Genomic DNA, 14193 nt, shown 5'->3' on the forward strand with positions numbered 1-14193 from the left:
AAAATGTTTAACTCTCATGTAAACAAAAATTCATCACGTAAAACAGCCATTTGGAAAACTCTACAAGGCATTCCTGAACAACCAACAAGTGTAGAGTGTGGCTATTACGTGATGTGATTCATGAGAGATATAATTCATGATCTAGACCTAGCTTTTGAGAAGAGGGTAAAAGGCAAAATTTAAGATATAATTTCTTTATTTGACTACGTCAACTTTTTCTTTAAAACTGTCGTTTGTATCTTTATAACACGTTGGTTTTTTCATTTATTTTGCTGTTTGAAAAGAAAAAAGATCGAGTTAAGTATAAACAAGAACATATTGACGAAGTTAGGCTGGAATTGGCAGAATTCGTTAACAAGCAATTATAGAATGATAAGTGATGCACATAAATATTTATTAATAATGTTTAGGTTTATTTTAATATATTAACAATGTACATAAATATTTTTGTTGTAATCAATCGAACAACCATCAAAAAAATTAATTTTTTTTTTGAAATATTTTTAGTTTAGGATATTTATGAATTCAAGGGACAATAATTCATAAAAACTTAATTTAATTCCCAAAAACCGACGTCTCATTCTCATTTACAGGACTCATATGTGTATACAATGGTCGTCTTATTATAACGGGACATATAACATCGATGACAATTCTTAAAAAAGACATGTAATAGGATTAAACACGACGGTTTATATTTACTTCATCTTGTACAGAAAAATTTTGTACTGATATACCATGTCTGTTAGTACAACCATATCGACATCTTAAAGACATACAAAGGCGGTTATCTTACAAAATTTGACGTTGTATACGTAAACAACGGTGGTAACAACTTTAGAAAACACGTTGTAAATACAATCCACATCGGTTATATAGAACAAGATGACGTGGTAACGTAATAATCCAAGTCGGTGATTCAAAACAAGATGACGTGGTAATGTAATAACGTCGTTTTGTGTTCTTTTCGACGTCTAAAATAATTTAGAACGTCGTTTTGTATTGTTTAACGTCGTTGTAAAGGGATCCAACGTCGGTTATGTCATTTGTCATTTCATTTTAATATGACATTTATATTTTATTTAATTCCTAATATTCATAATAAATTCAAAACTAATTCCAAAAAATAAACTGACAACTACCATGCACTCATTGAAATATTGTCTCTCTCCTAAAGCTTTAAAAAAAAATGTAATTTTACAAATATTTTTTTTATTGTATTTAATTACTAATATTCATAATATATTTAAAAAAATCTGAAAAATAAACCGACAAATTCTATGCACTCATTGAGACAATATCTTGCCGGTAAATGCTTGAAAAATGTAATTTTAGTTTTCAAAATTACAAGTGATAATAAAAGTAAAAAAAATTTAGAGACAAAGCACAATACTCCTTATATTTTTCATAACATAACCCTAAGGTTTATATGATCCATTGGTGGCCATAAATTCAAAATGATGAAATCCAGATTTTAGCCAGCTATTATAGAAGGCATTGTTGTAAGGAGTCCGTAGCAATTTTCGGTTCATTTTTCTCATACTTGTGTATTTTTATTTATTTATAATTATTGTAAAATTTAGGGTTTAGGGTTTAGGGTTTAGGGTTTAGGGTTTATTGAAACGACGCCGGTTTTCTCTTGCTGTTTTTGGTCAATTATGCGCGTTCGAATCCCAGGAAACCCAAACCCCATCTAATTATTTAATATTTAAGACGTCGGTTTATTAAGGGGTGACGTACAAATTACTTACTACGTCGTTCCCTTTATTTGTCGACGTATTTTCAGTTTACAACGTCAGTTGTGTACGTAAACCGACGTAGTAAGTGAGTATTAAACGTCGATAACTAAGTATTTACTGTCGTTGTTGAAAAACGCAGTACTTTTAAATTTTTTACCGTGATCTAAAATTTTCAAAATTTCCCTTTAACCCTAAAATAGTTCGTTCTCTCTCTTCAACATAAATTTATCTTAAAGTTTTCGCTCTCTCTCAAAGCATTGGGTATATTCTCCGAGCTCTCTCTCAAGCATTTGTTATATTCTCTCAGCTCTCTCTCAATATCCATGTAAGTACAAACCCTAATCTCTTTATTTAATGATATTGCACAGCTTCTTAAATACATAAATATTTTTGTTGGTAGCTGTGGGTTCTTAATTGGTAGCTATATTTGGGTTCTTTTATGTTTTGGTGTTTGCATTCTTGTAATAATTACTCTCTATTTGGGTTCTTTTATGTTTGTTTGGCCATGGGTTTTTGGAAAAGGAATGGGGATGGGAGATTTAGACTGCGGTTTTTTTTTAAACCACGACGACGGTTGATGGATCAAACCATCGTCTAAATTTTTATTATACGTCGGTTGTTCATTTACTCCCGTCGTCTGAATTTTAGTTTGCAATTGGTAACCTAAAGACGATTGTTTCTCCATTAACCGTCGTCTTTAGGCTACCAGAACCCAGAACTTTGTTCTTCAAAAAGCAATACAAATTTCTGGGTTTGGGTAGCTTAATAACGACGGTAACTAGAGATGCCGTCGTCTGAAGTTATATTACGCGACAATTATGTTGTAAAAACCGTCGTCTTATTCTTGTTTTATTTTTTATTTTCAATTTGTTCTCTGCTATTTGAATATAGTAGTGTTTCATTGCTGGTCTTTTCACTTTATTATATATATGATTTTATATTGTGTGAGATGGATAAGTCATGGATGCATGCGGATAGAAGATCGAAGGCATATGAGTTAGGGGTGGAAGGATTTTTTAATTTTGCTGTAGAAAATCTTGGAAATACAACTCATATTCGTTGTCCATGTGTTAAATGTGGGAATATTCGATTGTTTGGGGTTGGAATTATAAAGGAACACTTATACTTTAATGGAATTGACCAAAGCTATAAGATTTGGACATGGCATGGAGAACCTTGGGAATGGACTACTAATGCTAGTAGAAATGTGGAAGAAGATGAGCAAAGTAGGTTCAATTTTGTTTATGAAGAATTAGGGATGGATGATAATGATTTAGGGTATATTGGATCTAATTCTTATGAGTTTGCCAATGTGATTGGGGATGGAGATCAACCCTTGTACCTTGGTTGCAGTAAGTACGCGAAGTTGTCGGCTTTGGTGAAGTTATATAATTTGAAAGCAAAACATGGGATGAGTGATGTTTGTTTTACAGAATTATTGATACTTCAAGGAGAATTGCTTCCAGAAGGAAATACACTACCTTCCTCTATGTACGAGGCAAAAAAGACTTTGTCTGCTTTAGGGATGAGTTATGAGAAAATCTACGCATGTCCCAATGACTGCATTTTGTATAGGAAGGAGTATGAAGATTCAACTAATTGTCCTACTTGTGGTATCTCAAGGTGGAAGGAAAGGAAAGATTCAATCTTGAAAGAGGGTGTGCCAGCGAAGGTGGTGTGGTATTTTCCACTAATTCCAAGGTTTAAAATGATGTTTCAATCACATAAGACAGCTAAGAGTTTGACTTGGCATGCTGCAAGAAAATCAGTTGACGGTCATATGTCTCATCTAGCGGATTCCCCGTCTTGGAAACTTGTTGATGATAAATAGCCCGAGTTTGGTAAAGGGACGAGAAACTTGAGATTGGCTCTCTCATCTGATGGATTCAATACCCATAGTTCTTTAAGTAGCAGATACAGTTGTTGGCCATTTATCTTAGAGCCTTTGATTGATGATTTAGGATGGGATTAGAGGAGTGTATGATGCACACATAGGAGAATACTTTACACTCATAGGTGTATTACTGTGGACAATTAATGATTTTCTTGCCTATGGAAACTTATTTGGTTGTGTCATTAAAAGATATAAAGCTTGTCCAATATGCAACGATGATACACCTAGTCAAAGGTTGAAAAATGGCCACAAAATTTGTTACATTTGGCATAGAAAATGGTTACCAATCAATCATCCATATAGGAGGCAACGTGCAGCTTTTAATGGGAAACCTGAATATGGCACGCCTCCCGAGCCATTAACCGGAGAAGAAGTGCTGCATATGGTTGAAGATATTAATTACATATGGGGCTCGAAAAATGGGGGAAGTGTTGGTGAGAATGATGGTGACAGAGTTTGTTGGAAGAAGAAATCAAAATTCTTTGATCTCGAGTATTAGAAATACCTCCCTGTGAGGCTTGCCCTAGATGTTATGCACATTGAGAAGAATGTTTGCGATAGTATCATTGGTACATTCCAGAGATCCCTCGAAAAAATAAAGATGGGATTGCCGCTCGGTTAGATTTATTGAACATGGGGGTCAAAACTGATTTGCAACCCGAGTATGAAGAAAGACGTACTCGCTTGCCTCGAGGGCCTTGGAATTTGTCGAGAGCAGAGAAGAGAGCGGTTTGCAATTCTTTCTATGGTATGAAGGTCCCTGAAGGTTATTCTTCAAATATAAAAAATCTTGTATCTTTAAAAGATTCAAGACTTCTTGGCCTTAAATCTCATGATTGTCATACATTGATGCAACAATTGCTCCATGTGGCAATTCGTTCTGTTTTGGAGAAGCCTGCAAGGTATGCAATAACTCAATTGTGCTTCTTCTTCAATGTTATATGTGCAAAAACAGTAGATGTTTCCAAGCTGGATAAATTGGAAGAAGATGTAGTAGTTACTTTGTGTTTGCTTGAGAAGTACTTTCCCCCTTCATTCTTTGATATCATGGTTCATCTAGTAGTACATCTTGTCAGAGAAGTTTGTCTATATGGGCCAGTATATTTTAGATGGATGTATCCTTTTGAAAGATATATGAAAGTGCTTAAGGGGTATGTTCAGAATCGTCCTCGTCCCGAAGGTTGCATTGCTGAGCGGTATATAGCTGAAGAAGCTATAGAGTTTTGTACCGAGCTTTTATCTGATGTTAGTACAGTTGGAGTGCCTTCAAGCTAGAAGATGAGAGTTCCAAAGCCATTATCAGGTTGCACAGTGAGCTTAGTTGATCTGGACTTTTTGAACCAGGCACATCTATATGTCTTGGAGAATACGGAGGAAGTCCTACCTTATATCGAGTACGTATGAGTTTAATTTTTCATATGTAGCCATTTGAAATATTATTATTCCTTATGTTTATCTTATATACAAGGGACCGTAATGCTTGATTTTTTTGTGTCAATTGTAGGGAACATATGATCCACATCAAGACCACTTATCCAAAATTTAGAAAGAGAACAAAGTGGCTACAAGATAAGCACAATATCACTTTCATTCAATGGCTACGCTTTAAGGTATATATGTTATTGAATGACATATTGAACTTTTAATTTTCTTTCTTTCTATATGTTAGATTGAATTAAGATATGTTATTAATTTGCAGGTTCAAAGTGAACTTAATGGAGAAGAGAATAATGACGTATCAGAAAATTTGAGGTGGCTAGCAGCTGGTCCAAGCAAGGCAGTGCCATCATATAGGAGCTATCTTATTAATGATGTTAAATTTAACACCAAGGCACAAGATGATGTGCGAACTGTCCAAAATAGTGGAGTTTATTTACTTGCACATACTATGCAAGTTGTTAGTGCCAAGGATAAAAACCATATTGTCTCTAATATGGGTTTTTATGGGGTTATTCAAGAAATTTGGGACCTTGACTACTAAAAGTTTAGAATCCCAGTATTGAGGTGTGATTGGATAGATAACACTTCAGGCCTTGTAGTCGACGAACTTGGATTTACCCTTGTAGATCTGAGTAAAATTGGACATAGGAACGACCAAATTTGTTATGGCTTCTCAAGTCAAACAAGTATTTTATGTTGACGACCCAATGCATCGTGGTTGGTCGGTAGTGTTATCAATGCTTAATAGAGAATATAATGATGTTATTGGTGATGATGTGCTAGGTGATATTAGAATTGAGTGTAAGCCATTTACTAGAGGCATACCAAATCTTGACACATTTGATAACCTAGTGGGTGAGTTTGGGAGTGAGAATATTAGAGATGGGTGTGAAGATATATGGATTGATTGATTGTTGTAATGTATGACATTAGTTATGCAGTTAATTGTATGACATTAATTAATAGCTATGTATATCATTTTAATTCTGATCACATTTTCATTATGCAGGTTTTGGGTATGACAAATCAAAAATTTAAAATACTGGATTAAAGGTGGGAAATACGATGGTCCAGTTAAAAAACTGGAAAAACAAACGTCTACAAGGAAAACCAACGTCGTATTTTTACAAACGTCGTGGAAAGAAAATGCAAAAGACCGTAAAGAAATTAAAATCGACATTTGAAAATGAAAACACGTCGGTTTATTAAAAATTAAAGCATAAGCAGGTGTAATAAACATCAACGACGGCCTACAAAACAACGCACGACGTATATTTCACTATAACACGACGTTGCAGTACTCCAATCGACGAATTTGTTAAACAATACTTCCACGATTTAAATCTATCGTCGTCTAAAGAAGAAATAAAGGCATCTCCATTCCATTAACTGCCGTGTGATCGGTTCATAATTGTATATCATTTTGTACCCTTCTAGCTTATGATTTGGTTATGTTTTTGAGTTAAACTTGTGCTTTTAATCCTTTTTGTGTTTATCTTTCAGTTCATTGAGTTTTAGGTAATAATGATGGCTTTAGAGAGCATAATTCATGCAATTCAAGCATGTTAAGGCCTAATTTGGATGAATGGATGAAGAGCTTAAAGACAAACTCATTTTGGCTACAGCCCCCTGCCAGTCCAGTTCCGTAGGTCATATTGCAAGCTTTGTTTCAACAACCTACATAGCTCGAATGAGGCCACATTCTTCATGAAAGTTGTTCCAATTGGTGTGTACTATAACATATCCAAACTTCAGCCCCATTGGATAAATCTGGAGTCCGTTACCTAGCAAACACAGAACCATGCTCAGGATGGATCTTATCAGCGCGCAAAATGAGTTAGCAATTTGTTTTGGCCTTAACTTCCTCCTCCGACCTTGGATTGGCCCAAATGATATATGGCTGGAAAGAAGACATTCTGAACTTCAAGTTTGAGTGCTTAAAGTCTTAATTTGCTTAAGGGAAGCCCAATTCGTAAGCCCTTGAAGTTGCTGGTCATGCTGACCTCAGGATGAGCTATTATTTCTGGTTGGAAGCTTGGTCATGGTGACATGAAGATGAGCTAGGGCTGCTGGTGGGATTTATTAGTGAAGTGCATCAACCATTTCAGATTTTATAATGGAAGTGTTGTATGCATTAGTGAAGTGCATCAACCATTTCAGATTTTATAAAACAAGTGTTGTATGCATTAGCCATACTTAATTCAGATTTTCAGCTTCCTTAGGCCTATATATAGTGAGGTTTCCCAAGCTTATAAACACACCCCAAGGGGGGGGAGCTCTCAAACACTTCTCTAGAGCTCCCTTCCCTTCTCTCCCTCAAATTCTCTTAGTTTCCCTTTGTAGTTCTCAATTGTTGTAATAAGATCATTCTATTAAATTTTCTTTGTACTAAATATCAAACACTTTTCCTTTCTCTTCTTCTAATTCTCTAAAGCTTTCAAACACATGTACTTCCTTTCTTCCTCAAAGTTCTCTTAGTTTCCTTAATGTTTTCTTAGTTGTAATTTATTTTTCTCTGTAATGTAAATTCTTTTCTTAAGTTTTCAAGTTGAATTAGTTTCCAAGTTTCAATTATGGTTTTTGTTCTTATTCATTATGCTTATAAGTTAATATGCTAGTTTGAATGATTGATCACCATTTAGGCTTGCATGTTAGCTATCTTGGTTTGAATTAAGAGTATACACCATGCTTTAATTCGAATTGAACTATGAATAGGAAGAGTATGTATGGACATTCGACAACAGGGATTAGATACATACTTGGTTGTTTAAAATGTTCTTCTATGCTTAATGGGTTCCTAATGCTTAATTTTAGGTTAGACAACAAATGATCAAATTAGGGAATTAGGAACACAAGGTTATGACCACACACCATGGCTTAATCATACTTTAGCTAGAATCAATCCATTAATCTAAATTGAACTTGGGAACTTATTTGCTTGAGTTACTTATTTCTTTCTTCCTTGTTTTATGTTCTTTGTTTTTGTTTCTATTTTGTGTAGGGAAACTAAATTGGATCATTCAATCACCAATCCTCGTGGGATCGACCTCGCACTTACATATGCTATACTACCAAACGGCTCGTGCACTTGCGAGTATCACAAGTTGAGGATGCAGCTTAATCCATTTTGGTGCAGCTGAAATCTACACAACAAGTTTTTGGCGCCGTTGCCGGGGATCGGTAACATTGTTTGATTCTATTTGGCTTTCCTACTTTATTTTTTTTTCTTAACTGGACAATTTCAAGTTTTAAAGTTAATGACGTTAATGGACAAGTTGTGTTTGTAGTCCAACAGAAAAGGACAATTGCCCAACAAGCAAGAGAACTGGGTTTAAGTCCCAGCTTACACAACCCATTGGTGCTTGTTGCTTTGAAGCATGGAATTGGACGTGTGTTGATTTTTCCTTTTCATTTTTAGTTTTTTTATATATTTCATAATCCTTTAATTCCGTTTCAAGTTTTTGTGTGTGTTTGTTTTAGCAATGTAAATAGCTCAATAAAAATGGAGAGAGATGGCAACTTCAAAGATAGGAAGTGTGGAGTAGTGGGAGAAGTCGCGACCTCCAAATGCATCACGCTCGACCTAATCGCTTCAAGGGGGAGCATTTCAATCCTTTCTCTTTACTTGTTATTATTTTAAATTTCTGTTTCTTTTTTTATAAAAAATTAAAAAAATGAAAAATTTAAAAATTTAAAAAGATTTTTCATATGAGCTGACTTATGGTAACTCCAGTGAGCACTTCCGTCAATACAGTGTCTAGGAGTTCTTTAGGCGACACCTTCGGTGTCTAAGAAGTTTGGGTTTTAAGCGGGACCATTGTGACCCCTCCAACCTTCCCGGATCCCCTGGCTGTGTTTTCTGAGGCCCTTAACTGGTCATCCGTGAGTTGCTTATATATTCATTTTTTTTTTCTTTCTAAACCTTCTTCTTAACTTTTCCCCTTATCATTTACATGTTCTCAATCATCTTTACTTTGCTTTAACATTGAGGACAATGCTTTATTTAAGTTTGGGGGTGCTGGAAAGTTTTTAGCTTTTGTGTTTGTGTCTGAAAACGTAGGCTTCTTCATTGCTACAATTTTTTTTTTCTGCTACTGTTTTGAAAGTTTGGTCCACGTTGTGTTCTTCATTTTTTCATGCTGAATCCAACGACGTAAAGAACGTTAAATTTGACCAAGTGGTTTGAAAGTTACATGTCAAAACAGATTATATGTTGAAATTGAGCAGAACAGCAATTTGAAACCTCACGTTTTTCTTTTATGTTTCTTTTCTTTGAATCATTTTCAGTTTTCCTTCCCACACCAATGATAAATCTTGAGTCTAACTTCTAATATGGCTCTCAGGAATTTGATAAGCATTATGTTAGGTCTGAATCTTATTCTTTTGCTAGCTAAGTCTCACATAATTATTCTTGAGCTTTCTATGCACCTAAGCCATGACTATACACCTCTTGCATGTCTTACCCAATTGTATGCATTTTTTTTGCTTGTGTGATTCACTGGAATGTTAAGTTATAACTAAGATATGATTTAGGCCATCTTTGTTAAGCCTCTTTCTTTTTCCTCCATCAACCCATACAATACATATTCCATTGTAAACCCTTTTGTGCCCAAACACTTAGCCATTTCTTTCTATCACCTTATCATCCATTAAACATCCTATCATCTAGGGGACATGTAGGGTATGATTGTATTTGAGATTGTAATGTATTCAAGGCAATAAATGAGCTATAAAAATCAAAAGAAAAAGAGAAAAGAAGTGTGGCCAATGTAGTCACGACCCTAGGGTGATATAAGGAGAAATCAAGGTGATCTAGGGTAAAGAGCCGCAAAATTGGGCCAAATATTATACAAAGTGTGTAAATGTCAAAATCAAATTGTGAAGTGATTCAATTGCAAAATCTGGTGTTGTGAGCTTTTCAATTTATGTGCCTTACATTTCAAATGTCAATGATCTTGTTTATATGACATGCTCTACTTTGTTCCTTAGACTTTGTATTTCAATATCCATTCCTTTTCTAACCATTACATTACATCCATGAGTAAAGTCCTATTGATTTTGGTTTAGCTTGGCAAACTTGTGTTCATTCTTGCAGGAATTCATATCGTTGTTTGAGAAGCATGAGTTGTATCTTCATGTCTATTTCACACACACACCTTGAGCATGATTTTTTGTGAGATTGTGGTAGCACTTGAATAATGTTTGGAACTTCCTTAGTGCTTGTTTTGTTCCTTGTTGAGCCATGTCTATGAAGTTTAAAATTTCTGTTCGGTTGGAAGGTTAACGTTTTTGTTTTTGTTTTGTTTTTGTTTTTTGTTTTTCTTAAGGACTAACAAATCTATTAAGTTTTCTAACCACTTTGTTTTGTAGAGTCAGTAAAACGTTTGTGGGTATCGTATCTGTTAAACCCTCAGGAGACACAACTCCTCCTACTAGGGATGCCTAGAGGTTTAAAGGCTTGTTGCATACGCTCAATGCAATCGAGTTACCTACGAAAGTGGTCTAGTTAACTTCTTATTTTGTTTTATTTTTCTTCGTTTTCCTTTTGTTTTGCTTGAGGACTAGCAAAATCTAGGTTTGGGGGTATTTGATCGGTTCATAATTGTATATCATTTTGTACCCTTCTAGCTTATGATTTGGTTATGTTTTTGAGTTAAACTTGTGCTTTTAATCCTTTTTGTGTTTATCTTTCAGTTCATTGAGTTTTAGGTAATAATGATGGCTTTAGAGAGCATAATTCATGCAATTCAAGCATGTTAAGGCCTAATTTGGATGAATGGATGAAGAGCTTAAAGACAAACTCATTTTGGCTACAGCCCCCTGCCAGTCCAGTTCCGTAGGTCATATTGCAAGCTTTGTTTCAACAACCTACATAGCTCGAATGAGGCCACATTCTTCATGAAAGTTGTTCCAATTGGTGTGTACTATAACATATCCAAACTTCAGCCCCATTGGATAAATCTGGAGTCCGTTACCTAGCAAACACAGAACCATGCTCAGGATGGATCTTATCAGCGCGCAAAATGAGTTAGCAATTTGTTTTGGCCTTAACTTCCTCCTCCGACCTTGGATTGGCCCAAATGATATATGGCTGGAAAGAAGACATTCTGAACTTCAAGTTTGAGTGCTTAAAGTCTTAATTTGCTTAAGGGAAGCCCAATTCGTAAGCCCTTGAAGTTGCTGGTCATGCTGACCTCAGGATGAGCTATTATTTCTGGTTGGAAGCTTGGTCATGGTGACATGAAGATGAGCTAGGGCTGCTGGTGGGATTTATTAGTGAAGTGCATCAACCATTTCAGATTTTATAATGGAAGTGTTGTATGCATTAGTGAAGTGCATCAACCATTTCAGATTTTATAAAACAAGTGTTGTATGCATTAGCCATACTTAATTCAGATTTTCAGCTTCCTTAGGCCTATATATAGTGAGGTTTCCCAAGCTTGTAAACACACCCCAAGGGGGGGGAGCTCTCAAACACTTCTCTAGAGCTCCCTTCCCTTCTCTCCCTCAAATTCTCTTAGTTTCCCTTTGTAGTTCTCAATTGTTGTAATAAGATCATTCTATTAAATTTTCTTTGTACTAAATATCAAACACTTTTCCTTTCTCTTCTTCTAATTCTCTAAAGCTTTCAAACACATGTACTTCCTTTCTTCCTCAAAGTTCTCTTAGTTTCCTTAATGTTTTCTTAGTTGTAATTTATTTTTCTCTGTAATGTAAATTCTTTTCTTAAGTTTTCAAGTTGAATTAGTTTCCAAGTTTCAATTATGGTTTTTGTTCTTATTCATTATGCTTATAAGTTAATATGCTAGTTTGAATGATTGATCACCATTTAGGCTTGCATGTTAGCTATCTTGGTTTGAATTAAGAGTATACACCATGCTTTAATTCGAATTGAACTATGAATAGGAAGAGTATGTATGGACATTCGACAACAGGGATTAGATACATACTTGGTTGTTTAAAATGTTCTTCTATGCTTAATGGGTTCCTAATGCTTAATTTTAGGTTAGACAACAAATGATCAAATTAGGGAATTAGGAACACAAGGTTATGACCACACACCATGGCTTAATCATACTTTAGCTAGAATCAATCCATTAATCTAAATTGAACTTGGGAACTTATTTGCTTGAGTTACTTATTTCTTTCTTCCTTGTTTTATGTTCTTTGTTTTTGTTTCTATTTTGTGTAGGGAAACTAAATTGGATCATTCAATCACCAATCCTCGTGGGATCGACCTCGCACTTACATATGCTATACTACCAAACGGCTCGTGCACTTGCGAGTATCACAAGTTGAGGATGCAGCTTAATCCATTTTGGTGCAGCTGAAATCTACACAACACCGTGACAGACTTTCTGCACGTCGGTTATTCTAAAACATCTGACGTCTAAGAGAAAACATACGTCAAGGAGAGTAACACAAGCGACTTTTAAAACACCAACCACGTCAATATATAGTTTGAAACCGATGTGGTAGAGAATTACAACGTCATATAATTGAATCCTCGTGACGTAGTGAATAATTAACCACATTCTTTATTTTACAAAAACTGACGTTCAAAATATAATCCACATCGTTTCATTTCCTGTACACGACATTAATATTATTTGTAACGTCAGCATTTAACAAAAGTAGTCATCGATAGGACTGTTTACGGCGGTACTCAGTAATATTGTGCCATTTTAATTTATTTAGACGTATGCTTTGTAGATAAAAGTGACGTCTAAAACTGTCCAAGGAACTTCTTTGTATAATTTAAACGACGATTCTCATAAGTGATGGACGTGATATATATATTTAAAAAGGCGTTTTTCTCTAGAGTCCAACGTGGATAATCTTATAAGTGACGTTTTTTCCACCAGTATGTCGTGGTTAATACATTTTACGTCGGTTATTCCATGATTAATGACATATAATATGATTTAAACGGCTGTTCTATTGTATATACGACGTTTTTTAATCGTTAAACGTCGGTTTGTTTATTTAGTTAACGAAGTATATGTTAACCACGACGGTTTCTAGTTTATACAAATCTTTATTCCTTCAATTAGAGACGTGGATAATTATCTATACGGCATTTCCTTTGTGAATATTGACATGTAATATTCTTTAAACGTCTGTTCTTTTGTGCTTGTGTCGTCTTTTATTAGTTAAATGTCGGTTTCTTTATTTATTCAACGTAGTATATGTTAACCACGTCAGTTTCTAAGTATTCCTTCAATTTGGGACGTGGATAATTATTTGTACGTCTATGCCTATGTAATTATTGACATGTAATACGCTTTAAACGTCCATTCTTTTGTTTATGCGACGTCTTTTATAAGTTAGACCATGGTTTGTTTATTTATGTAACGTAGTATACGTTAACCACGACGATTTCTAGGTTATACAAATCGTATTCCTTCAATTATGGACGTGGATAGTTATCTGTACATCGGTTGTTATTTTGATATGGACATGTAACAATATTTAGACGTCTGAGTTTCAATAAAACCGTCGTCTAATGTTGTCGAAGTTTTCATTTTACGATATATATATATATATAGTAATTAGACGTCAGTTTGTAATAGTTTGTGACGTTGAATGTCTTAACGACGTCGGTTATTAGCCGCCGTTGTTTTATATAACAAAAGATGGTGGTCGATTTCATGACGGTTTGAAAATCTTCTAGTAGTGATGAACGGTGGATTCCCGTCGTCTATTTCGATTTTTGTAGTAGTGATCTTTTCTTTTTATTCTCTCTCCATCTCTCCGTTTGTCTTGTCTCCATCAGTCTCTCTCTCTCTCTCTCTCTATTTTTTTTTTCTCTTTCTTCTTACATCTGTCTTCACTCCCTCTCCCTGTCTCCCTCTTTTTTTTCCCTTCTTCTCTCTCTTCTTCTTCTTCTTCTCCATCTCTCCCTCTTTTTTTCTTCTTCTGTCCATATCTCCCTCTCTCCATCGCTTTTATTTCCTCTCTCTCTCTCTCTCTCTCTCTCTCTAAGAAAGCCAAAAAACCCAAACCGAACCAAACCAACCCACCAAGTCCGATTAACCGAAGTGGTCGATTTTCATCAATTTTTCATCAATTATGGTTTGGTTTCGGTTTCCAAAATAGCCAAACCGAGGCCTATGGTTC

The sequence above is a fragment of the Prunus avium genome, chromosome 5, assembly GCF_965620075.1.
Source record: "Prunus avium chromosome 5, drPruAviu1.hap1.1, whole genome shotgun sequence".
Lineage (NCBI taxonomy): Eukaryota > Viridiplantae > Streptophyta > Magnoliopsida > Rosales > Rosaceae > Prunus > Prunus avium.